Source organism: Canis lupus, chromosome 14 (assembly GCF_003254725.2).
Source record: "Canis lupus dingo isolate Sandy chromosome 14, ASM325472v2, whole genome shotgun sequence".
NCBI lineage: Eukaryota > Metazoa > Chordata > Mammalia > Carnivora > Canidae > Canis > Canis lupus.
Window position 1 is genome coordinate 46981501 of NC_064256.1, and position 25522 is coordinate 47007022.

A 25522-nucleotide genomic window follows, 5' to 3' on the forward strand; every position below is an offset into this window, starting at 1 on the left:
CACATTTCTCTGCAGAGCCTTCCTGACTACCACAGCCCACGCAGGTATCAACTGTGCTGCGATAGACCACCCAACTCAACAATTAATTACAGTCTTACTCTGGGTTAGTTCCTTTGTGCTAGTCTTTTCTCCCCAACTAGGTACCCCCAAGAATAGTGGAGATAGAATAAATTTTCAATAATTGACATTAGAGTCAACATGAATAGTAAATATAGCTTTAATTTTTAAATGTACATGCATATTTTATTACAGTTAGACAAAAAGTGGGGCTTGAAGACCCCCTCTCCTTTGTTTCTTCTCTTCTCATTCCTTCAGTCACAATCTCCTTCAAAACTCAATCATAGGCAGCCCCGGTGGTGCAGCGGTTTAGTGCCTCCTGCAGCCTGGGGTGTGATCCTGGAGACCCTGGATCGAGTCCCACGTCGGGCTTCCTGTATGGAGCCTGCTTCTCCCTCTGCCTGTGTCTCTGCCTCTCTCTCACTCTCTCTGAATAAATAAATAAATTTGAAAAACAAAACAAACAAACAAAAAAACTCAATCATAGTGATGTTCAGACAAAAGTAGCATTTTCTAAAAACCAGACCCAAGTGCATGCCTAAGCAAATCAGTTTGATATAAATTCTTGGCATTTCAATAAATCAAGGAAAGAGAGTGTTAAGCCTTCCAAGTATAGTCTTTACTCAAGCTAAGCAGATGTTAACTGTCATCTCTTCTAGGATTTAGTCCTCGGAACTCAGCAAGGAAGTCCGATATAGATAATATTTAAAAATGTTTTGCTTTAGGTTTTTATCCAAAAAATGTTCACAATTTCTTCCCTTTAACAAAAATCCACAGTTGTTCTTGTCAAAAAAGAAAACACAACAATTACCACCATATTACTTTGAATAAAAATAATACTAAATTTTTAAAAAGATTTTATTCATGAGAGACAGAGAGAGAGGCAGAAGCATAGAGAGGGAGTCACAGAAGGAGAAGCAGGCTCCCTGAGGTGAGGCCCATGCAGGACTGGATCCCAGGACCCCAGGATCACGACCTGAGCCAAAGGCAGACACTCAACCACTAAGTCACCCAGGTGCCCCTAAAAATAATACTAAATTGATATATTATTTATACAGTGGCCATCTCTAAGAAACTCAGGAATTTGTGTGAGAGGTTGGGGGCAAGAAGAATACAAAGTCAGGATCTTCTAGCACTATTAAGACTTCCTCACAAAAAAAAAAAAAAAAAAAAAAAAAAAAAGACTTCCTCACCTATTTTTCTACTTCCTTTTCAAGTTAGACCATTAGTGCTTCCCAATAGAACTGGCAGATAGATAATCAAAGCCCCTTTGTCTCCATCACCCACCGCCTGCCCCAGCAACATTACTTCATTTCCCACTTTGAGGGCCCATATGGACAGAACCTTCAAGCTGTTTTCCTGGACACAACCTGATAGCTCCCCTAGATATGTAGGAGTGTCCCCTCAAACAAATCATACTAAATCATCACCCAGTATCTCCACTGCCCCGGGCCTGGGAAGGTTTGCCTCACATACACTTAGCTTTTTAGGGTTTGAAATCTTATTTTTCAGTGATGGGTCAGTTTGGCCTCTCCATATCGTGAAATGCCAGGGAGAGAAAAGGAGGACCTCACACTGGCCCAGAAATGGGCAGCCTGACAGAGGACTTGTCTGTACCCATTCCTGCTCACAGCCCAAGGACACATGAAGGACTCAGGCTCCCCAGAGGTGGTGGGGGCACTTGAGGAAAAGGCCTAGAAGGTAGGCCTCTGGGCCCGCATTGCCCCAAGGTCAGAGCCCCTATGCTTTAGTCTACACTGGTGGTACACATTGAAGTTCTAAAGGACCTGATCTCATAGAAAGGCCCTTCTGCCTTTCATAATGAGAAAACTCCTGACCTAATGAATGCCTCAGTGCTTTAGAATTCCAGGATACTGGAAGCACCTTTCACCTTGGGAGTGATAAGATGTGAAGGATACAGAAACTAGCAACAAAGATTGATTTGAGTCCATTTTTCTCCATAAAATAAAAGAAACCGTGAAGGTAAAATTTCAACAAACATTTGCTAAGAAGTCTGTTTGACAAGACTACAGTCTCATAGATTTTTGGTTTGACCAAATTTCAGAGACAAACATTTTTGGAATCCATAGAAACTTTTTTTTTAACAATTTTTTTGGGGGTAAGATTTTATTTATTTATTCATGAGAGACACACAGAGAGGCAGAGACACAGGCAGAGGAAGAAGCAGGCTCCCTGTGGGGAGCCCACTGGGGGTCTCCATCCCAGGGCCCTGGGATCACGACCTGAGCCAAAGGCAGACGCTCAACCACTGAGCCACGCAGGCCCTCTGCAATCCATGGAAATTTCTTATCATACCAGGTAAGCGCACTGAAAACAAACAAAAGCCAAAGCAAAAAACCCTCCTAGCCACTATCCCCATCATCTCAAAAAGTCAAAATTTTTTAAAAGGGATATCTACCACCAAAGACATGAGAAGGACATGAGATCAGAAAACAGCACAGTCCTTTAAATGAGAGAGGTTCATTTCCCTGTAAAGTGTAGCACCGGGCCTTATTTTTCTCTTGCCATGGTCAGGTGGCAGTGCCATCGGGGCCCAGTTCTTGGAGCCTCTCATCCCACGGCCGGTGGGCGATTGACAGAGGAAGAAAAGGACTTGGGTCACAGAGACCCACGTGTGTTTCCCAGACCCCTCTCTCTCTCCTGTGACTGGCCGGAGGGCCTCTGAGTGTCTGAACGTCTGGAGCCTTGCTCACTTGCTCCGTCAAGTCTGGCCGGAGTCTGGGAGCCAGCGTGGCAGTGTTTGTGGAGCCAAAGTGGAGATTAAGTCATGTTTTAGAGGTGACCTCTGTCCACCCTTTCTGCACTCCCTCCCTCCCCTCTGGGCCTCACTCCCCAGCAATTCCCCACCTACATGCTTTTGTTCTGCGTGAGCCCCTCCCTGCTAACACAAGACCCAACAGGGTCCTGCACGCCCACCATCACCTTCCGACCCCCCAGTCCCACCCCCACAGTTGCCTTCTCCTCAAATGGACCTGGTCTTTGTTGTTGTAATTAGATTATCTCTGCCTTAGGGACCTAAGGGACAGTCCCCAGCAGCCCTGGCTGGAAAGGCAGGTCGCATAATCCCTGTTATCAAGAGGCTTGTCATTTAGCATGTAGATCAACTAATTCTTTCGATACCAGGGGAGCAATTGTGCATCTTAATATTGATTTTTTTTGAGATACAATCGCCTACATTCCTGAGTCAGACTCACTTACTGAAGCTAAAAGGTTCCACTTACTATATTATGAAACTACCCCCACCCCCATCACATGCTTCATCCCAATTTAATGTTACAAAATTGGACAAATCTGAAGGGCTTTGTGTTTTTCCACTTGGTCCAATTTCAGAATGAGCATCTAGTAGAGAAGAAACAGGAAAAATAATTCTGGCTGTTTTAAGACAGCATGTGTGTTTGTGTTTGGTGTAGAAGTGGGGGCATCTTCTGCGGTTCCTCACCACCCACCTAACCAGCACATGCTTCCTCTACTCCTCAAACTTTGTGGTGGAGTGATATGGGGTTCTTAATTTAATGAAGTCAGCTTATCAGATTTCTGTGTTTCAGGATGAATTAGGAGGCTGGGCTTTCAAAATAAGCTGGGGACATTTTTTTATTACATACCCCTCTAGGGGAGTGAGAGGCAGAGAAAGAAGAATTTGAACTATAGCAGTAAGAAAAAGTGCTACTTCCTCGAAGGTCAAAGATACACTCAGATTTGGGACAGGCAGAGGTGTGGATTCTATATTATGAAGGAATATGTGGCAAAGGAAGCAGCAGACAAGAGCCAAATATAAATTTTTTTCCACCCAGAAAGTTCAGTGTCCCTAAAAGCAAGAGTGCCTGCTGCAGGAAAGCACTTCATTATCCACTGGAATACCAATCTCGAGGACTCTTTCCACCACTTCCTGAGGATCGGCCATGAGTTTGGCGGTGTTGCAGAGTATGTGCTGTATCTTTTACACATATTGTCCCACTTCATTCTCACAGCAAGTTCGTGAGATGTGTTCTATTAATTACTCCCATCTCACAGATGAAACTACTGAGGCCTAGAACAATGATATGAGTTGCTCAAATTCCAGAAACCAACAGGTAGCAGAGGCAGATTCCAACCAACACTGCCCAATTTCTAAACTTGTTAGGCCTACTAGAAAACTGCCCATGGGATGCCTGGGTGGCTCAGCAGTTAAGCATCTGCCTTCAACTCAGGGCATGATCCTGAGATCCGGGATCGAGTCCCACATCAGGCTCCCTGCCAGGGGCCTGCTTCTCCCTCTGCCTCTGTCTCTGCCTCTCTCTCTCTCTCTCTCTCTCTCTCTCTGTGTGTGTGTGTGTGTGTGTCTCATGAATAAATAAATAAATCCTTAAAAAAACATAAAATCTTTAACAAAGAAAACTGTTCTTCATGCTTTGCTGGTTGATAAGGAGTCCATTCATTTATTCCATTATGTGTGCATTCACTCTGAGATGATTGCCCATCTTCTGGGGCCTAGGTGCCAGGGAAAGAAAAGAAGACACAGTGCAGGGCAGGAGACGGACAAAAATAAATAAATAATGTACCATCAAATAAAGTGATGCCTTCCTCCCTTGGGAGAGGAATGAAATTCAGGAGGAATTCTGAAGAGGGGTCTTAAAGATTTCTCAGAAGATTTTAGAGTATACGTGGCTTTGTTTTGAAATTCCTTGTAAATGATTAGAAGCTTAGGAGAGAATGGGAAAAGAAATGAGCTGAGATATTCTCATTATAAGGCCGTTCTGTACACAAGCTAATGTAGTTGTGTTACTTCCCTTTGTATTTATATGAAATTTTCTATCTCGTGGGCTTTATGTGCATATTGACATTTTACTGCTTGCAAAGTGAAGTTAAACCCTTAAACAGGAAAGCAGATGTAGCAGATTTCAAAGCACTATCAGCAGAGATCTGCACTGGGGACAAGATACTTATATATGACTTCTTCGTCACTACTCTGTACTTCAGAAAGGAAGAGTTATATTTACTTCTTTTTGTGTAATCATAATGTAGTGTGTGGCTAAGAACATTCCTAGATTTCTGTCCTAAGATTTCTAACTTTTATTGAATTGTTTTGCTTACCTATATCTCGTGCTATTGAACTGCAAAGTCTTTGTGGAACTTAATGTAAGGGCCTGGTTCAGTGTCTGGCCTATGGTAGGGGCTCAAGAAATGTTTGTTAAGATAGAACATTGAAAAAAAAAAAGATAGAACATTGAATAAATACATGAATTAACTAGTGCTTGTACAACTTCTCCTTAAAGTAAATACTATACCCATTGTGCCATGGGTACATACCATGGCCATATCATGCTTTTCTTGAAGAGTCTTGACTTGAAATATTCTCTTATCCTCACCAACCACCAAAATGGCTATTTTAATATTTGAGCATCATCTATCAGCTGGCTCCTCATGCCCAAAAACAATTACCAAGATCCTTTGTTGGGATCTTTGTCCCATTGTTTCTGTTGGGAAGCAAAGTTGCCATAGTAATAGATAAACTATGTTCTTGAGTAAGAAGAACACCCATTAGGGGGTGTGAAAATGAGCTAGAAACACAATCCAACAATTTGGGTTCAATAGTTCTTGTTCTCATTGAGAAAAAAGAGTACTTTACATGATCACATTTATTCATTTATTAGCAAACATTATTAAATGTTCTGAGAATATTAAACATGTGTTGATTGTAGGAAATCTTATATAAAGCTTTGGGGCGAATCTGATTGAAAATACTTGACTTGTTGGCCTTGTTCATCATCACTTGTATTTGTCAAACATTAATTCTGTCGTTTTAGAGACTTAGACATTAAAGACAGCATAGTGTGGTAGTAGGAAAGAAGAACTCCAGGCTTGCAGTGGACATTTGTCATATTCTTGCCACCCCATCAACTTTTAAATGATGTTGACATATCTGAGCCTCCCAGTGTAGAAGTTAGAACTGAAGTTACTTGCCTCCCTTGCAGCTAGAACACAGCATGTTACTCAAACATCCGCCAATCAGGGACACTTGGGAAAGACTTTCCAGAAGATCTTATTGCAGAAAAGGCTTCAAAACAGGTGGAAGAAGCTGGTGCAGTAAAAGTGAATCTCAGGTGCTTTGTGCTTGGCAGCAGCAGAGTTAGTAGTCTCCTGGTCAGACAGGTGATTCCGCCTGCAGGGTTTGGGTATGGCTTCTGGACGCTGAGCTTCCCTCCCCTTCCTGTCACCTTCCCCCTAATTCTGTGAGTTTCCTCATATCCCTCAGTAAATCCTTCTCCTGCTTAAACATGTATAATGAATTCTGGTTGCTTTGCAGCTTGGAACATGGTCTGTTACAAAAGATAACATCTAATTATAAAAACAATCTTGACACTCACAGAGAATACATTATCTGGGAAGTCCAGGGTGATCTCTGAGTATGTCTGCAGCCCAAACCATGGGATAGAAACTCAAACTAGTTCAATCAGATCACAATCCTAGCAATTGTTTGTCAGAATATGATTAGGGTTCTTTGGTTGAACATATTACTACTGTATTTACTCAAACTGATAGGAAGATAATCCTAAACTTCCCACTATTTAAAAAAAACCATTGATTTGGAATAAGTAAACGGTTGTTTCCCAACCTGACTGAATGTATTTCCCAGCTTTAACATCAGGTTAAGTTCTAGTGTTTTATGCATCTGTAATACCTTTGAATTAGTTTGCTCAGGCTGCTGTTAACAAAATACCCCAGTCTGGGTGACTCAGACAAGAGAAATTCATTTTCTCACAGTTTGGGAGGCCAGAAGTCCAAGATTGAGCCCAAGATTAGAAGTCAGCAAATTTGGTTTCTTCTGAGGCCTCTCTTCTTAGTCTTCAGATGGCCTCCATCTCTCTGGGTCTTTGCATGGTTTTCCCTGTGCAGGTGCACGTCTGTGCGTTGATCTTTTCTTAGAATGGCAGCAGCCATATTGGATCAGCACCCACCCATATGAACTCATTTTACCTTAATTACTTCTTTAACAGCCCTGGCCCCAAATACAGTCATATTGTGAAGCCCCGATTGTTAGGATTTCAGCATATGAACTTAAAGGGGAAGAGGACACAATTTAGCCCATAACACTTGTGTTCATCTAAATTGTTTAATTCTAAGGCTGATCTGGAGAAGCTATTTCCAAAAGGTACCACTACTTCTGTTTAGTTTAACATAAATCTTTATAGTTAAATAATCCATGGTTATTACATAAAAACTCTATTTTAGAAAGCAAGGTTAGAACTTCCACTTCCCCACACCCTTCTTCCTCCATCCTTCAAAGTTTACTTTTTAAGTAATTACAGTAAAAATGTCTAAACAGTTTTAAAGTCTGATCTTTTCCACAGAGTTGTCCTCATTCTTCAATCCCCCACTAAAACCCTACTTTTACACCTTATCTTCCCCAGCTGGAGTACCAATTAAAAGGCAGAGATTGGCAGAATGAGCAAAAAATATGATGTAACTATATGCTTTCTACAAGAGAAACACTGTATTTTTTTTAATCGGAGTTCAATTTGCCAACTTATAGCATAACACCCAGTGCTCATCCCGCCAAGTGCCCCCCTCAGTGCCCATCACCCAGTCACCCCAACCCCCCACTTACCTCCCCTTCTACTATGCCTTGCTCATTTCCCAGAGTTAGGTGTCTCTCATGTTGTCACCCTCACTGATATTTTCACTCATTTAAGAGAAACACTCTAGATTCAAAGACACAAATTGTTTGAGCATAGAAGGATGGGAAAAATTATACCACACAAACACTAAACAAAAGATTTCTGGAGTCACTATCCTAATAGCAGACAAAGTGGAGTTTAATACAAAATTATTACCAGAGACAAAGAAGGACATTTCACGATGATAAAAGGATAAATCCATCAAGAGGATATGACAGTTACAAATATCTATATGTTCTAACAATAAACCACAAAATATAGGAGTAAAAACTGTCAAAATTGAAGGAGAAATAGACAATCCAACAGTAATAGTTGGAGACTTCACCACTCTACTTTCAATTAAGAATAGAACAACTACACAGAACATCAATAAGCAAACAGAAGACTTGAACCAAATAGGCTTAACAGACATTTATGAACACTTTAACCATTAACAATAGACTATACATTCTTCTCAATATAAATAGAAAATTCCCCATGATACACCATATGTTAGGCCATAAGTCTCAATAGGGATCCCTGGGTGGCTCAGCTGTTGGGTGTCTGCCTTTGGCTCAGGGCATGATCCCAGGATCTGGGATCGAGTCCCACATCGGGCTCCCTGCATGGAGCCTGCATCTCCCTCTGCCTGCATCTCTGCCTCTCTCTCTCTCTCTCTCTTTCTCTCTATCTCTCATGAATAAATAAAATCTTAAAAAAATAAGTCTCAACAAATTTTAAATGACTGAACCACACAAAGTATGTTTTCTGATCTAATGGAATGAAAATATAAAGGAATAACTGGAGGACTTCAGGGAATTCAAAAGTTGTGGAAATTAATACACTCCTAAATAACCAATGAATCAAATAAGAAAGGACAAAGGAAATTAGAAAATATTTCAATTAGTAGTACATTTAGGGCTGCTCTTCCTAGACTAAGATATTGTGCTAGAAAATTTCCCATCTTATACATCAAAAGAAAGATCCAGTGGATCATTACTTCCTGGTCATCTGAGAATCATAATGAACAAATCAGAATTTCTGTCCTAACAAATCCCTCCAGCTCTGCTTTGATTCCTCTTGTCTCCATTTGTTTTATCAACGTGTGAAGGAGAAATGCCATGAACCAGAAATGGCAGCTTGCACTTTGAAAATGATTATAACATACTTAAAATTTACCTCTTAGAACCTGTCAAAAAAAAAAAAAAAAAAGAACCTGTCAAAAAAGTTTGGCAGTAAATACAACCTAATATTTGCAATAATGAAGAGTAATAATCCTATTTTCATATCTCTTATAAAGACTAAATATGTGTTTTATCCAAGACAATCTGCAATTATTAATGCCATAACTGGACATGTCTAAAGGACAATATGAGTTTACCTTACAAGAAGGTTTGGGTTTCACACTAGTATTCTATGGTAGAAATACAAACTCGTTCAGCTCTAATAAGAGTTAGATAAACTCAGGGCCTTTCCTAAAATAACAATGATTACTCTTCACAAAAGAATCACCAACAAAGTCTACACTTGAGAAAGTATGAATTGTCTTCTACATTGAGCACTGAGCATTTCTACACTGAGGCAGTGCTTCACTATTAGACCTGATAAATCGACACCATAGATGAATATTTTGATTAATTATACAGGTTTATCAAGGTCTTTGATGATTTTTTTTTTATTTTTTTTATTTTTTTATTTTTTTTAGGTCTTTGATGATTTTAGATGAAAAAGTAAAGCAATTCAAAGATTCAGTCTGGACTAAATAGTATAGCCTAATACATCAAAAGCCTGCAAAAAACCAAGCTGTGGAAAAGTAATAATGTAAATAAAAAAGTGATTTCAATCCCTGCTTGGCGACTGTCCTCGCTCTGGCCACCACGGCTCGGTGCCATCAGATGCATTAATGCTGAGACACTGGTCACTCATGGGGGAAGGGGAGATGGTGAAAGCTTTTTTGACTGTAGATTGGGGGGAAATGCTTATAAGCCTGAAATGCATTCGGCTGATGCATCAGACATCAGTTACTGAAGAAGCAGAGGCGATGAACTTCCTTTAGCAATGCCCTGACCTGGGGGGATAAACGCATGCCAACGTGCTGAGTTACTTCAACAATGCAGAGACAACCAATGTCAAAATACCACAGGGCTGCACGGTGTTCATGAGACTGTCTTAAGATGATGGGATTTCTGAAGCATTTGCAGGGATGCAGCCCTCCCTCCACCCCACCCCCACCACTCACACTGATGCAAGAGCAGAGTAACTTTGTCCTAGGAAATGATGATGGATGATCCCTAAAACTCAATGCACATAAACAGTGCCTGTGTCACATGGTGGTCTGGTGACAGAGCAAGGTATGGGAGGTAACCCAGAAGACATTGGCAAGGAAGTTCTGTTCTCCTGTTCTCTCTTCCTGTTCTCCTGCTAAGCCATTTTCAACCACTGAAGCCCCAGAAGGGTTTAGGACTTTGGCTGGAGGAAAGCATAGGAATGAGCACCTGAAATCTAGGATTCCAAGCCCTTTGTTCAGGGCTGGAAATCTTCCTGGAGCAGGGAACTTTAATCACATAGGATTAAGAGCTAGGGCATTGGAGTCAGATATCCTCGTTTCAGATTCTGATCTGTCACTTAATGACTGTGCAAACTTGTAAAAGGTGCTTAACTTCTCTGAGTCTAGCCCCCTCATCTACAAAGGGGACTTAATAATAGTATCTATCAGAATAAATTAGGACTAGGTTGATCTGTGAGTCCCAGGAAACCTAAGATAACAGTGGCTTTAACGAGATAGAAGCCTATATCTCTCTCATAGAACACAGCAATCGCGGCCTGCTATGGAGATTCCACACGATGAAGCAGTCAGTCTTCCCACCTGGTTGTTCCACAGTCTTCAGTGGTGGCTTCCATTCTAGCCCAGGATGGATGCTGCAGCCCCAGTCCTCACACTCGTATTCCACACAGAAGAAGTAGGCAAGGAGAGATGAAGGGAGTAGCCTTCCCCTATAGACATGGCCCCTAACTTTCTTTTGTCCTGAACTTAATCCCATGGCCACACCTGGCTGCAAGAGAGCCTGGGCAATGCGGCCTTTACCGTGGATGTTCATGTGCCCCTCTGCAATTAGGGAAGTCTGTTATTGAGGGGGCAGAATGATAGTGAGGGACACATAGGATCTCTGCTCCCCAACCTATCAGGCTATTGGGAGGACTCAGATAATGCTGGGAAAGTGCTCTGCACAAAGGCCAGGCCAAAGGAAGTGCTCACCGAGTGCCTGGGCCTGCTGGCCTCCCTCACTCCATTCAGAGCACCAGTGTTTGGTCCCAGGTTGCCAGGATGGAGCAGCAGCGGCCGGATGGCAGGCAGAAGCAGGATGTGTGGGGCTGCTGTTCGTGGAGTGTGTAGGGTACAGAGGGCTCTCAGGGAGCAAGGCCTCACTCACCTCGGGGCACAGTTTGGAGGGGGTGCCAAAGAATCAGCAGTCAAGAAAAGTGATGCTTTGGGGCACCTGGGTGGCTTAGTCAATTAAGCATCTGTCTTCGGCTCAGGTCCTGGGTTCAAGCCCCACCATCAGGCTCCCTGCTCAGGAGGGAACCTACTTCTCTTCTCCCTCTCCCTCTGCCTCTGCTTGCGCTCTCTCTCTCACTTTCTCAAATAAATAAAATCTTTTTTAAAAAAGGAAATGTTTTAATGTAAATGCAATATTTTAAAAGCCAAACAAATTCAAAAAATATCTACAATAAACAATATCAAAAATTTAAGTAAATATGGCTTCCAACACCACACTTGTACGACTCATCTCACCTGTTTTACCCTGATCCCTGATCAGAGCCTGTCTCTCCTGGCAGCCTTTTGTCAGGCCTGAGAGGATTTAAGGGTTTAAGGGAGATCACTATGAAACCCGGGAACTGTATCTGCAAAAAGAGGATCCCACAGAATATATGACCTCTAAGGCATATGGATATCTTTATACATTAGCTTTGAAGAAAATGATAGTTTTTTAAATTGAAAAACTCCAGGGACACCGGGGTGGCTCAGTGGTTGAGCATCAGCCTTTGGCTCAGGGTGTGACCCCAGGGTCCTGGGATGGAATCCCACATCGGGCTCCCTGCGGGGGGCCTGCTTCTCCCTCTGCCTATGTCTCTGCCTCTCTCATGAATAAAAAAAATCTTTAAAAATAAATAAACTGAAAAAAATCCATACCACCTAAATCACAAGAAAATTAAAGACACTTCAAATTGTACTAAGACAGAACCTTAATATTTTAATGTCTATCTTTCAAACTTTCTAAATATATATATACGTTTTATTTAAAACTGAACAATTCAGTATATACTATTTTAACTTAAAAATATTTCTGTATTGCTGCATATTCTTCTACAATACAATACAAATTCTATAGGTCAGCCCATCTTGTGTGTGTACACCAAATTAGATTATTTCCAACTTTTCTGTTCTTATAAATAGCTCTGCAATAAAATCCTTGTAGATAATTTGGTTTTGCAATTATTTATTTGTTTGGTATAAATTTCTAAAGGGGAATTGCTAATCATCCTTCTTAAGATTATCAAATAGCCTTTCAGAAAGTTTCTACCAATTTATACTCCTCCCAGAAGCATATATGAGTATGTGTTTCCCATACTCTTGACAACATTGAATATAACCAATTTTTTAACATCTCTACTGATTTAAAAAGTGAAAAATTAAAACACTTAATTCACATTTCTATAATTGCTAGTGGAAGTCAATATTTTTTTTCATTTTTTATTAGTATTTGCATTTTTAAAAATAAATTACCCGAGGAAGTAAGCTCTATCATAGCAGGGAATTGTGTTTGCTTGTTCATTTATGTTCCCAAGCAACTACAACACTGCCTGGCAAAGAATAAGTGCTCAGTCAATATTTATTGATTGAAGGAAAGTGTCTAACAATTTTCAAGAGTTCTTTATCAAAGAAATTAATATTTAGGATGGGTTTCAAATATTTTTCTCAGCTTATCATGTGCCTGTCAGTTTTATTTACTGTGTTCTCTGCTATGTAGAAGTTTTATTAAAATCAATTAGAATTAATCAATGTTTTCTCTCTTTGTGTCAGGATATTACATACACCAAGACTGTGTGCACGTGTATATACACTTTTTCATGACTCTTTTATTTTTTTCTGTTTTTTTTTAAGGATTTTATTTACCTTTTTGAGAGAGAGAGCAAGCATGAGCAGAAGAGGGGCAGAGGGAGAGGGAGAAGCAGGATCCCCACCGAGGAGGAAGCCTGACACTCCTGGGATCATGACCTAGGCCAAAAGCAGACACAACCTACTGAGCCACCCAGAAGCTCCATATTTTTGTTTTTAAATCCTGTCGACCTTATTTTACTCTATAGCATATTTTATTTTTCTTAATTTTTCCAGGTAGGCAATTAACTTCTGCAAAAAATATCTTTTCCTTTTTGTCAGTGTTTATTCCTCTCATTCAATTTTCTTATTGCCTTTCTTTAAGTTCCAGAAAAATGCTTAATAATAATGGTTACAGTAGCTATCTTTGTCTTATTTTCTGACTTGATGGAAAATATTTCTTATTTTTATGCTATTATTTTCAAGATACTAATTTCAGGATGCTTACTTAAATTTAAAAAATTTTTATTCCCTTTTAAGAGGATTTTGGGGCAGAGGGGCAACCTGAGTGCCTCAGTCAGATAAGCATCTGCCTTTGGCTGATGATCCCAAGGTCCTAGGATTGAGCCTCGAGTCGGGCTCCCTGCTCAGCAGTCTGCTTCTCCTTTTACCCTTGCCCCTCCCCACCACTTGTGCTCTCTCTCTTTCTCTCTCTCTCTCTCTCAAATAAATAAATAAATAAATAAATAAATAAATAAATAAATAAATTCCTTTAAAAGAAAGAAAATATTCAAGCACTTACAGATAAATTCTCTCAGATCCAGTACTTTAACAGTAGGTCTTCAACAATATTTTCTATCTTTTCCATGCTTTTTGTTCTATGTAGACTTTCAATATCTTTTACACAAACTTGACCATTTGTGTTTTCGTTTTTAAAAATTAATTTAGTCAGGACTTTGAAACTTATCAACATAGAGATATACATTGTATTTTCTTAAAAGTTTTCATAATCTCTTTTGTATCTTTGCCCAAATCCACTTCCTGCTATTAATATTTTTTATATGGGATTTTTTATTTTAGAGGTTCTCTTTTTTTTCTCCTTTTATTTTGATTATACTTGAAGGAATTTGCCAGCATAACTGGCCCTATTGAAAGAATGGATTTTGAGTTTATTATCATTTCTCTACTTTTCTAATTAGTTAATTTTGCTTTAAATTTTATGCTACCTCCCTCCTGCTTCCCTTATATTTCTCTCTCTTTCTGGATTGAGCTAAATGCTTAGATTATTTTTTGTTATTGTTTTTAATAACAAGCACACTTGAGATGAGTGTTGCTATATTAGTCAGTTTTTGCTAGGTTATGCTGCAGAAACAAATAATCCCCAAATCTCATTGGTTTAAACATCTTAGGGTTTATTCTCTCTCATATTACATGTCCTTTGCATGATGGCTACAGATCTAGTCAATACCTTCTTCACTCTGAGATGCAAGTTAAAGAAACCACCTTCTATCTGGGACATGCTCTTCTCATGGCAGAAGGAAAAGAACAGTGGCTGAGGCACTATATGGGCTTTTAAAGCTTCTGCTTGGACAGGACATAGATTACTCCCATTCATATTCTAAGGGCCTAGCAAATTCAAGTGGTGGAGGTGGGGGCATGGGTAAGGTATCAAATCCCTATCACAAGAGAGAAAGCAAATAAATGTCCTAGACTTTGAGAGATAGTACTCCTTTTTAGTGAGAGAAAATGCATGCATGTGAGAAGTGCAGGGTTGTGGGGAGAAGCATCTCAAGCAGGCTCTGTGCTCAGTGTGGAGCCCAATGTGAGGTTCAATCTCACAACCCTGAGATCATGACCTGAACCAAAATCAAGGGCCACTCAACCAACTGAGCCACTCAAGCACCCTGAGAGCTAATATTCTTACTGTTTTTTTTTTTTCATTTTTCTAAGCAGTATGAAACTATGGTTTTTATTTCTTTTTAGAGTATCTCATTATGGTTTCATGAGAAAACAAGTCTAGAGAGTCTTGTGACCACACAGAACAAAGATATCTGGCCTAGTCTAAAGGTTAGGGACAGTTTTCTGGTGGAGCAAATGGTGGCTGCTGGCTGGATATAGAAGAATCGGGAGTTTTGAGATTAAAGGCAGGTAGGGAGTGGGAGGGGGAAGGGAAACTCCTTGAATGGTCTGATCAGATGGCAGTCTACACAGTGAGCCTGAACTATGGCTATGCACACTGCTAAAGTATAATCTTCAAAAAGTCAAAAACATAACCTCTGTGTGCAAATACAAAAGAAGTATGTAAAAAAAAAAAAAAAAAAAAAACAAAAAAAAAACAAAAGAAGTATGTGTCAAAGATTTCTTTGGCTCATCAATGGGAGAATCTATAAAATGTTAAGACTATTCCAGTGGAGAATTTGAAGAACAGAGATATCTATAAACAGTCAAGAATGTCACATAAATTTGCTAATAGATGCAAAACTAGTTAATATCTGAAAGAGCAATAAAATGTAATGTTTGGGGTTATCTTTTCTATATCTACTGGAAGAAATTCATTTGCTTTGCTATGAACAAGAGTCATTTGCATTATTATCAAGTTTTCCACATGTTAACTGCTACCCCTGTGGTTAGAAAGTAACCTAATCAATAGAAAGCCAGTGAAAAGTGCACACCTTATAGGGTACATTAGATAATGCCCAGCAAGCCACGGAAAGGACACACAGTAGTCTTTTTTTCCCATTTTCAAGTCTAAATAATTTTCCCAATAATACCTTTTTAAATTGTGAAAAAAAAATAATATTGATTTCCAACAAAGTCATTAACTCTACTGAGGGGGTCAAATACATGTGAGTCCACTGGACAGTCTTCAAACATGTATCTCCACCTTCCTGCCTAGATTCAGGTCTGTCCTATATGCTAATAATCTCTACTGTGTGTCCCGGGAAGGTCATTCGGGTTTACTCTTACTATCAAGGGTAACACATTCAGCAAATTCTTAAGCTCTTGTCATCTCCCCAGCAGCCTTTTGTGGTCCTTTTAACAGTCTGCTGGGCTGAGCAGGAAGAGACAGGTTGCTCTGGGCAGTGTTCAACAGCACAGCTCTTTGTCTCTCGTTGTCAGCCAGCCCTGTCACTACATTGTTCTCCAGGCGGCATGCCTTTGATGGACTATCTACCCCTCATGTCTCAACACTCTGAGCAGCATTTGGAGAAATAGCAGCTCTACGTTGTTACTTCTGGTACAGAATAATCCCATTATAATATGATGTGCTATCAACTCAGTTCCACATATTTGTTGAGAACATGGTGAGGGAGTCCCAAAGATGTAAAGGCATGCTCCCATTCTTAAAGAGTTGTCTATCTCCCAAGGAGACAAACCACATGCAGGAACAAATGCAAAAGACAGCTAGAAGAGCCCTGTAGGAAAGTCACAACCAAATCCCAATGATGCTACTTGTGCAATCTTGGACAAGGATTCTTTGTTTAACATCATTACTGAGGTATAATTTGTATACCATTATCCATTGTAAGTAAAGGATTCAATAAAATTATTTTAGTGAATTTATAGAGCTAGACACACATCACTTCAGTCCAACCTTAGAACGTTTCCATCAGCCCCAAAAGCTCCCTTATGATCACTTTCACTCAATTCTCATTCTCACTCCAGCCCCAGACAACCACTGACCTGTTTTCTGTAGAAACAGAAATAAATTTGCCTTTTCTAGAAATTGCATATAAATGGAATCATACAATATTTGCTCATTTGAACATGACTTCTTTTGCTTGGCATAATATTTTTGAGCTCCATCCATTCATAGAATGTATTAGCATGTGTTCATTCCTTTTGATTGCTGAATTGTATTCTATTTTATGGATTTCCATGTTTTGTTTATCCATTCACCTGCTGTGGATATTTGGATTGGGACTATTATGAATAATGCTTCCATGAACATTCACATATATAAATCTTTGTGTAGATGTAGGTTTTCATTTCTCTTAGGGAGACACCTGGGAGTAGATTTTTGTGATTTAAGTATCTGTCTAACTTCTTAAGAAACTGCCAAACTCATCAAATTGGTTGTACCACTTTACAGTCCCACCAGCAATGCATGAGAGTTCTAGTTTCTTCACATCCCCATCAATACTTGTTATTATCCATCTTTTCAATTATAGCCATCCCAGTGTGGGGGGATGGCATCTCACTGTGGTTTTGATTTGCATTTTCCTAATGGTTAATGATGTTAAGCATATTTTTATGTGCTGAACAGCCATTCACATATCTTCTTGGGCAAAATGTCTATTGAAATGTGGCCTATTTTTAATTGGGCTATTCATCTCCTTACTGTTGAGTTGTAAGAGTTGTTTACATATTCTAGATACAAATTCCATGTCAGATATATGATGTGCAAATATTTTCTCCCAGTCTGTGGCTTGTCTTCCCATTTTCTTAATGGACAAATTATTTAAGCTACTGGAATCTAACTTCAATTTTTGCATATATTTGTGGGGATATTAACAATACCTATTCTCAGGATTGTTGAAAGGATTAAAAGAGGTAAAATATGTGAAAAACACTTAGCATAGACTTTGGAAAACATTAGGAGGCTTGCTGAATGTTTATTGAATAATCTGAATGTAAGAAAGTGTGCGGAAAGTGCCAAATTGCAGGTAAACAATGAATGCTTCTCTTGTTTGGGGAGGAAAGAAATCAAGCTAGAGCTGAAGGCTCTACAGCTTCACAGTGGGAATAAAACCTTGAGACATGTATTGCACGATGAAAAACTCTGGACACAGGAAAGTAGTGCAAGACAGAGAAATAGCCAACAGACGCACAGAGGCATGAATAAGCAAAGCTTGTGAGGATGGCAGAAGGGAAACCAGTTTACTACAGATACAGGTTCTTCATACAGAGCCAAGTATCATTAAAGCCTAGTGTTATCAAGTTAGTATGTAAAGTAGGCATTTTTTCCAGTTCTCTAACACTCAAGTTAAAAGAAAAAAGTGATTGTTCTGTCTGGAAAGGGGGAATCAAAGAGCAAAAATATTTTAGCTGATAGAAAAATATGTCATCAACCCTGAAACCAAACCTCAAATACATTACTTGAGGTGGGGCACTGTGGTGCCTGACAAGGATGGGCAGGGTACAGAGCCCAAGAGAGATCACCCAGGCTGGCTGCCTCCGTTGTGAACTCCTGGAGACATGAGCCATTGCACCGTCTTGAAACTTGGGGCCAGTTTAAAACTGAGATCATGTTGCTGTGGGGTCAGCAACCAAACACAGATTCGAGAGGCCAGGTGGCTCAGCCCAGGAAACCCCAGCTGTCATGAAAAGAGGGTAAACCCAAGATGTCAGGAAATAACAGATGATATCTGTTTGAGCTCACTACACACTGGGGTCTTGGTCAAGTTTTACAGAAATTATCTCATTTAAAGTCCCATTGCTGTCCCTATTTTATAGACAAAGAAACCAAAGCTCAATGAGGAGCTGGGGGCCAAACTTAGTCAATTGGACCCAGGCTCTCACTCCTAAGCACAGTCTATGCTGACTCCTGTCAGGAGCCCTCAGTAGGGCTCACGTCAAGGACAGGAGCTGCCACCTATTTCTCTTAGTATTGTAAGCCAGCACAGGGCCTGGTATATATGCAAGTACCCAAGAGGTGTGTATGGCAGGGATCAAAGCTGAAGCAACCCCTCACATCACAGAACAAAGCTGACCACCGTACACTTGAGGCACGATGAAGAGACCCACAGGAGTCAAGGATCAGCCATGACATGGAATGTGGGGACTATCTGGCTAATAGGAGTTAAGAGTTCTAAAATTTGCAAATCATCTACCTTTAAACATCAATTAGAGCAGTTCCAGGCTTTTCCTCTGTAATCATAACTTCATTCCATCTCACTTTATTTCACTGGACTTTGTAAAGCCAGTCCCATAACTGGCCCTGTGAGGTTAGTGCATGATCCAGTATCCACTACAGCAGCAAGTTCAATGAGAAAACTATCACACCTGCAGCTGCCCAGGACAGGTGGGGAACTGCACCCCCCCCCATCCTGCATCACCCCACGCAGCGTGCTGGTTCAGGGTCAGACTATGTGAGCATCTTGCTGGCCACATCACGGGCAAGAGGCTTACCCTTTCTGGTTTCAATTTCATCCTCTTTAAAATCTAAATAATCATAGTTTCTACTCAAAGAGAGCCATAGGGCTGCAGGGACATTTAAATAAAATATGGCCTTTAAAGTCATAAGCAGAGGAGTTGGCATTTAGAAAAGGCTCCAAAAAAATGTTGGTCTTATCATTTGGCTTTCCCAGGTGCTAGTTCCAAAGCCCGTATCAGGTGGGAGTGTCTCTTCCCCAAATGTGTCACATCCTTCCTGTGCAATCCCAGGCTGGATACATAGGACGCCAACAGGGTCGACTTGCCATTCTTATCCTATGCCGAGAAAGAATGGATGAACTCTCTGAAGATAAGGCATCCCTAATTCCCTTCCTTCCTCTGTAATTTGCCACCCCCTCTTTTTTCCCCCCCTTTCAACCTAGTAGACAAAGAATGAGTGTCTTGGCGTCTTGCCCAATGTAGCAGGAAGTTATGAATGAGGATTGCACAGGACAGTTGACTCTCTACAGAGATAGGCTTCAAATTAATCCTGAAGGCTGGGCAGTAACCACAGGAAACTTGGAGCCATGAGGCCACCACTTAACACTTGCATATCTCTGTCCATCCTGGAGCCTTAGGCAAACAATAGCTTAATCCACTGAAGGACTGGGGGATGTATTATTAGTCATGGACTATCTGAGATCAACCTTTTGAAGCAGAATCTGGACTCAAGACCACTGATGGGATAGGATCCCTATGTGAATCTTTGAGGAATGTCACAGCAAATTTCCAACAACTGGTTAATGTCTACCAGTGCTTAGCAAATTAGGCCTGTGTTGAAGTGTCAATGCCCAAGGGACTGATTTATTGAACTACCCTAATTAGGATAGTGTAACACATCAAAGGAGCATCAAAGAAAAAAGTGCTGGCTTCTGAGACTAAGGAGTACACATAGGCATGGTTTGTCTCTTTGCCAGGCTCAACAAATGCCATTCTGACACTGCAGTGGGCCCTGGTGGAACAGCAGCCATCAATTAAATTAAAACATTGACCCAACAGCTGGAGCAACCATGTTGTAATCTCTTTCTTGTGCCCATTTTCTCCTTTGCTAGACTTTCACCTCTTTTAGGAGGTGATTTGGATTATTTGGATTCTGATATGAGCAAACTATATATGGTGGGGTATGCGGTTGGAGAGAAGGAGAGGAGACATAAGTAAACATTGAATGATATTGAAGAATTATTGTAATAATTTTTAGAGGTGATAATGCATTGTGATTGTGTTTGAAAAATAGTTCTTCTCTGTATAACTAAATACTGAAATGTGTATATAATACCTTGAAATCTGAGATTTGCTTTAAAATATTCTGGTAGGATAGCAAGTTAGTAAGAATATGCATAAAACAACATTGGCTAGGTGATGGATAAATATGGTTTGTTATACTATTCTTTTGACTACTGTTTAGGCTTAAAATTTTCCATAATAAAAAGAGAAAAGGCAGTACCAATTGAGGTACCAGGCACAGCCCCATGACAGCACATTTGCTGTGATATTACTTGGTCCCGTGGACAAAGCTCTGGAACTTTTACTCCCAATGAGGAGGTCCATCATTAACACATTAAGCCAGTTAAGTCATTGCCATCTGGGAACTTTTATTTTTTTTATTGGTGTTCAATTTGCCAACATATAGCATAACACCCAGAGCTCATCCCATCAAGTGCCCCCCTCAGTGCCCGTCACCCAGTCACCCCCACCCCCTGCCCACCTCCCTTTCCACCACTCCTCGTTCATTTCCCAGAGTTAAGAGTCTCTCATGTTCTGTCTCCCTTTCTGATATTCATCTGGGAACTTTTAAAAAATTAGCGTAGACCTAATTAATTATTCTAAACCCCTGGCTCTAAACCCCTGGCGACCATTAGGTCGTGGTTGGCACACTTAAAGGGAATTTTAAAAGTTGATACTGCTTTTTTTCTCTGCAATGCTGTTTAAAAATCGAGTATCATGGAGACCATCTCTTGATACTGGTTTACCAAAGGGAAAGAAAAATGAACGCATACTTAGTCTCTTCCGTGTGCCAGAAACTAAGTTTGCTCCATCTTATTTATTACACAGAAGAACCTGGTAAGGTAGGTGTTAACATTTCCCATTTTGAGATGCTCAGAGAAGGGGCGTTAAGTAGCTGGGCCAGGATTTGAACCTTGGTCATCTGAGTCATACTGGCTTTTTCCTTAATTTTTATTTAAATTCAATTAGCCAACATATAATACATCATTAGTTTCAGATGTAGAGTTCAGCAATTCATCAGTTGCATAGAACATTCAGTGCCTATCCCATCACGTATTGTTAATCTCCATGATATATTTTCTTAGGGGATTCAACCCAGATTGATTTTTCGCCTTCATTTAGGAATATGACAAACCTTCATGATTTTAGGTTTCGAACACAACCGTTCTTTTCTCTCTCTCTCTTTCTCTCTCTCTTTCTCTCCTTCCTTCCTTCCTTCCTTCCTTCCTTCCTTCCTTCCTTCCTTCCTTCCTTCCTTCCTTCCTTCCTTCCTTCCTTCCTTCCTTCCTCTCATTTCTCAAACTCTGTCCATAGTCATATGGCAGTCTGGGTTGTTGAGTAGAGGGCTAGGGATGTATGGGGTGGAGAGTAGGATGCTGACATTGGCCTGAGAAGCAAATTCAGGAGTACACAGAGAGCTGAGTCAATGACCAGGGATCAAAGGAAAGCCTCACACCAGACATCCATTCAAACAAGAGGCCTCTCTGAAGAGCTGGGCAGGACCAGGTGCAGGGCTGTAAGATAGAGTTGTGGCCATCATCCAGAAGAGAACCACAAGAAGGAGAGTTGAGGAGGATTCTGAGCTGATATCCTGAACCAATCTGCACAGAATCACAGGTGCCTCTTGGATAGTGACCTGGGGCTTTGAAGGCCTGCTCAGATAAACCTTGTTGTTCATGGCATTCCCCATTCACCTTCTCCTTTTATATGATGCCCACTGCGTCACAATTTTTCTGAAATACACACCTCTCTCTAGATCATTTGGTGTTTCATTCCCATAGAACTAGACAGATTTAAGTGTTGGGAGAAGCCTCAGACAGTGTGTAGTTCAGAGGTTCTGAAGTGTTCTGAGGCATCTAGGCAACCACCTCAACTCATCCTACAGATCACGAGCCTAAAAGGTGGTCTTCTCTTTTTTGCCCCATTATTGTAAGCATTACTAGAAGGCTTTTGTCCCTGCATGTGGCAGTATGTTTCAGATTGCACCAAATCAACAGCTATTAAATGTCTACCTATGTTTTAAGCCTCTGAACCCAGCATGATTAGAATTTCAGACTGAGCCAGAGGATATAGCTAGAGATGTGTTTTCCTTCTCTCCTAAAGCATAGACTTCTCAAAATTTGAATAGAGGATGTCTCTACAAGAATGCCGTATGCATCCTGTCCCAAAAGTTCTAAGAGAGGCAATGTTACACTCAACGACTTATACAGCATATCATTTTCTAGGTCGGATGTACCAGACCTTCTGATTCTACTAGAGCAGATTTGGGTAAAATTGTAAAACTTCAGAGTTGCTATAGGATAAATATTGTTTGTGATTCATTGCATCTTTTTGCTACTTCAGAGGACTTGGTACTTAGTAGGTACACAATTAAAGTGAATCCCTCAGGTTGTACTGTTTTGTAAAGGATGAAACTAGCACACAGATTTGGGTGTTTCTTTTGAAAGTTGTATAGGTAGTAAAGCATCTTCCAGGGCTATGACTGTGGTCTGAGATTAGGGAATCTGTGCTAGGAGCCCCATCTAAACCAGTCACCAAGGAGGAAATAGTTTGATATCCACCCTCTAGTAACTTGAATCTATGCCTGCAGGTAGCAGGAGCGGCAGGGAAGATTGGGGGACCTCAGTGCAGAATGCAAGCTCTTAACAAGTAAGACTAAGAAGGTCCCAAACCCACCATGCCTTTCCCATTGTTTTCTGCCTTCCCACCTGCACTCCATGTAGACAAAATCTACATGAGGAACTTACCTTCAGGAGTTGATCTCTTGCAAGAAGAACATCCAGAACATTTGTAAGATTTAGCAGAACAGTCACTGGTGACCAATGCTTTACCCTAGGGATTTCCACAGCCACCTTAAGTCACTTTGTGAATCAGCCCTTCTAAGGCCAGCAGGATCTTTGTGAAGGAGAGAGAGCTCTTCTCAGCACTTGACCCTACACAACTCAACTCAGGACTTGCTTAGGCAATAGGAGCAAACAAAGTCAGAGCAGATTTTAGCCACAATGCTGAAATCCTATAATTCTACTCCATAGCTTCAAAATGTCACCATCAGGGGTGTGGAGCAAGTGATCAATATGTTAACATTCATGACCCTGATCTTTGGACTTCCTACCAGCACTCAGACCTCCCAGAATCACCTTCTCCTTGCCCTCAGAGGCTAGAGCGGGGCCACATGGCAGCAGAAACCTAGAGGACCAGAAGATGCAGCACGCCCCACTACTGTAGGCAGGACCTCCGCCCAAATAGCATGTAATCTCCTCTGCCCCCCATCACTCTCTGGGAAGCAAGCAGAAAGACACTGTTCTTCCCCATCTTACAGACAAGGAAATTGAGGCACAGAGAGGTAATATTATATGTCCAGGTTCCTATAGCTAGTAGTGAATAGAGCTGAGGCCACCTCCTTGGTCTTCTGACACTTAGACCTTCATTCTTTCCATTATCCATTAAAGCAACATAGAAACAAGTTCTCATGGTTGCATGTTGTTATTATGCTTTAGTCTTCTGAAAGGAACGCCTACCAAAACATTGCCGATAGTGGCCATACAAGGTTGTCCTCCCTTTGGAAGGTCATCTACTAATAACTTCCCTTTTTTCCCCAAGTTCCTCTTAACTCTGGCCCCTGTCCTTCCTCCACTGCCCATCTGTCACCACTACCTGCCTTGGGCTACCTTTCCCTGGCAGATGTGCTGTGCCCGCCACTTGCCAGGGTCCTCAGGAGGGAGGCATCCTTGGGGTTTCCCACCTCTCTCACCTCTGCTACATCTGCCTAAGTAGGAGAAATTGGGAAATCACGAGAAAAGGGAACATGTGGGAAGAGCAGCTATCATATCTCTCCAATCCCTGGAGGAGAGAGAGCGAGATTTCCGGCTTCTACAAACAACCAAGCTCTGCAAGGAGGCTTCTTTTACATACACTTTGCAGGGATGACTTAAGTAAGTCTTGACGACTCTCTTTCCCTGGAGACTAGACTAAAAGTATTGTTTAGAAATCTAATATATGGTTTATTTACTCAATTTGTGCTGAGCTCCACAGTTCCTTCAGGCCAGCCTCACTAGCCCATTACTCTATTAATGCTCCATTACTGAAATTAGTGCTGTAATTGGAGGGGGAAGGGCCGAGGAAGGGGGCACGCCTTAAAGGCACAGGTCTTATTTAATCACATCACGGGCAGAGGCACAGAACTGGGGTGGGGGCCCCAGGAATGCCTGGGCCACAGCAATGCAGCAGCAGCAGCAGCAGGGAGGCAGCAGGAAATGGACAGCAGGCACCCTGCACCTGCTGGTCCACGCAGCACCTGTGCCGGGCCTGGTGGCGGCAGAAGGGGCTAAGGCCGTGACCCCTGCAGCAGTTCCATGGCCGGGATGTTTTAGGCCTCGTTTCATCCTCACATCACCAAGTCCCAAACACACTGGCTCAGCCCCCTGATCCCAGTCCTGACTCCCCACTCTTAGCAGGTGTTGTGAAGGCCATTTTTATTCAACTTCCTTTGCTTCCCACCTCTCTACTTTTCTTTGCCCAAACTGAGCCCCCTTCCGACCACCTCCCACTCACCACCCGCTGGACCTTCAGTCTGGGCCATGGTCCTTTCTCAAAGAACCATTCCTGAAGCCCTTCACTCTACCTCTCCTTTGCCATGCCTTTTCCCCCTCCATCGCTGACTTACCTGTCTTCCACGAAGTAAAAACCCAGTCACTCCTCAAACGTCAGGCCATTGCTTCCTCTCATAAATACATTTCTTGTGAGGGGTCCTGTGCTCCTTGTCTCTCGGTCCTCACCTCCTACTCAACATCTCCACACTCTGAGATCTGAATTGCACCCTCTCCACCTACTAAGATGACTTTCTTTAAAGGTCACCAGTTGTCCAATCCAAAAGCCATTCCTCAATTCTCATCCTCTATGGGACATCGCTGTAGCATGTGAAATGGCCAAACATCCACTTTCTGGAATGAATTTTCCCTCTGGCACCTGTGAATAATGTTTTCTCCAAATTCTTCTGTTCTTTCTGACAGAACATTCTCTTTCTACAGCTGTAATTCTTGACATTTTTTAGAGTCATAGATCATTTTGAGAATCTAATAAACATACACACACCCATTCGTGGGTTCTCTAAAAGTCTGGAGATGCCAGGCTAAGTACCTCTGCTCCTTTCTTTCTTGGTGATCTTGACAATTCCTATTTTTAAAATTATGTATTTGGACAATTCCCAAATCTAAGCCTCCAACCTTGATCTCTTGGCCAATTCCACACCTGCATTTTCAGCTGCCTGATAGACACTGCACAGGGACCTCAAACACTTCTTCACTTCCTATCCTGCTTTACTCTTGCCCATCTC

At 41.3% G+C, this 25522-nt stretch overlaps 1 long non-coding RNA gene across 1 annotated transcript; it reads right to left on the bottom strand.

Annotated features, from left to right (window-relative positions):
- Positions 1-201: 201 nt before the first annotated feature.
- On the bottom strand, positions 202-25182 carry LOC118350579 (uncharacterized). Its single transcript, XR_004804620.2, has 2 exons — positions 24854-25182; positions 202-486 (listed from the first exon to the last, which is right to left on the bottom strand). It is a non-coding gene; the product is annotated as an uncharacterized LOC118350579 (long non-coding RNA).
- Positions 25183-25522: the final 340 nt, after the last annotated feature.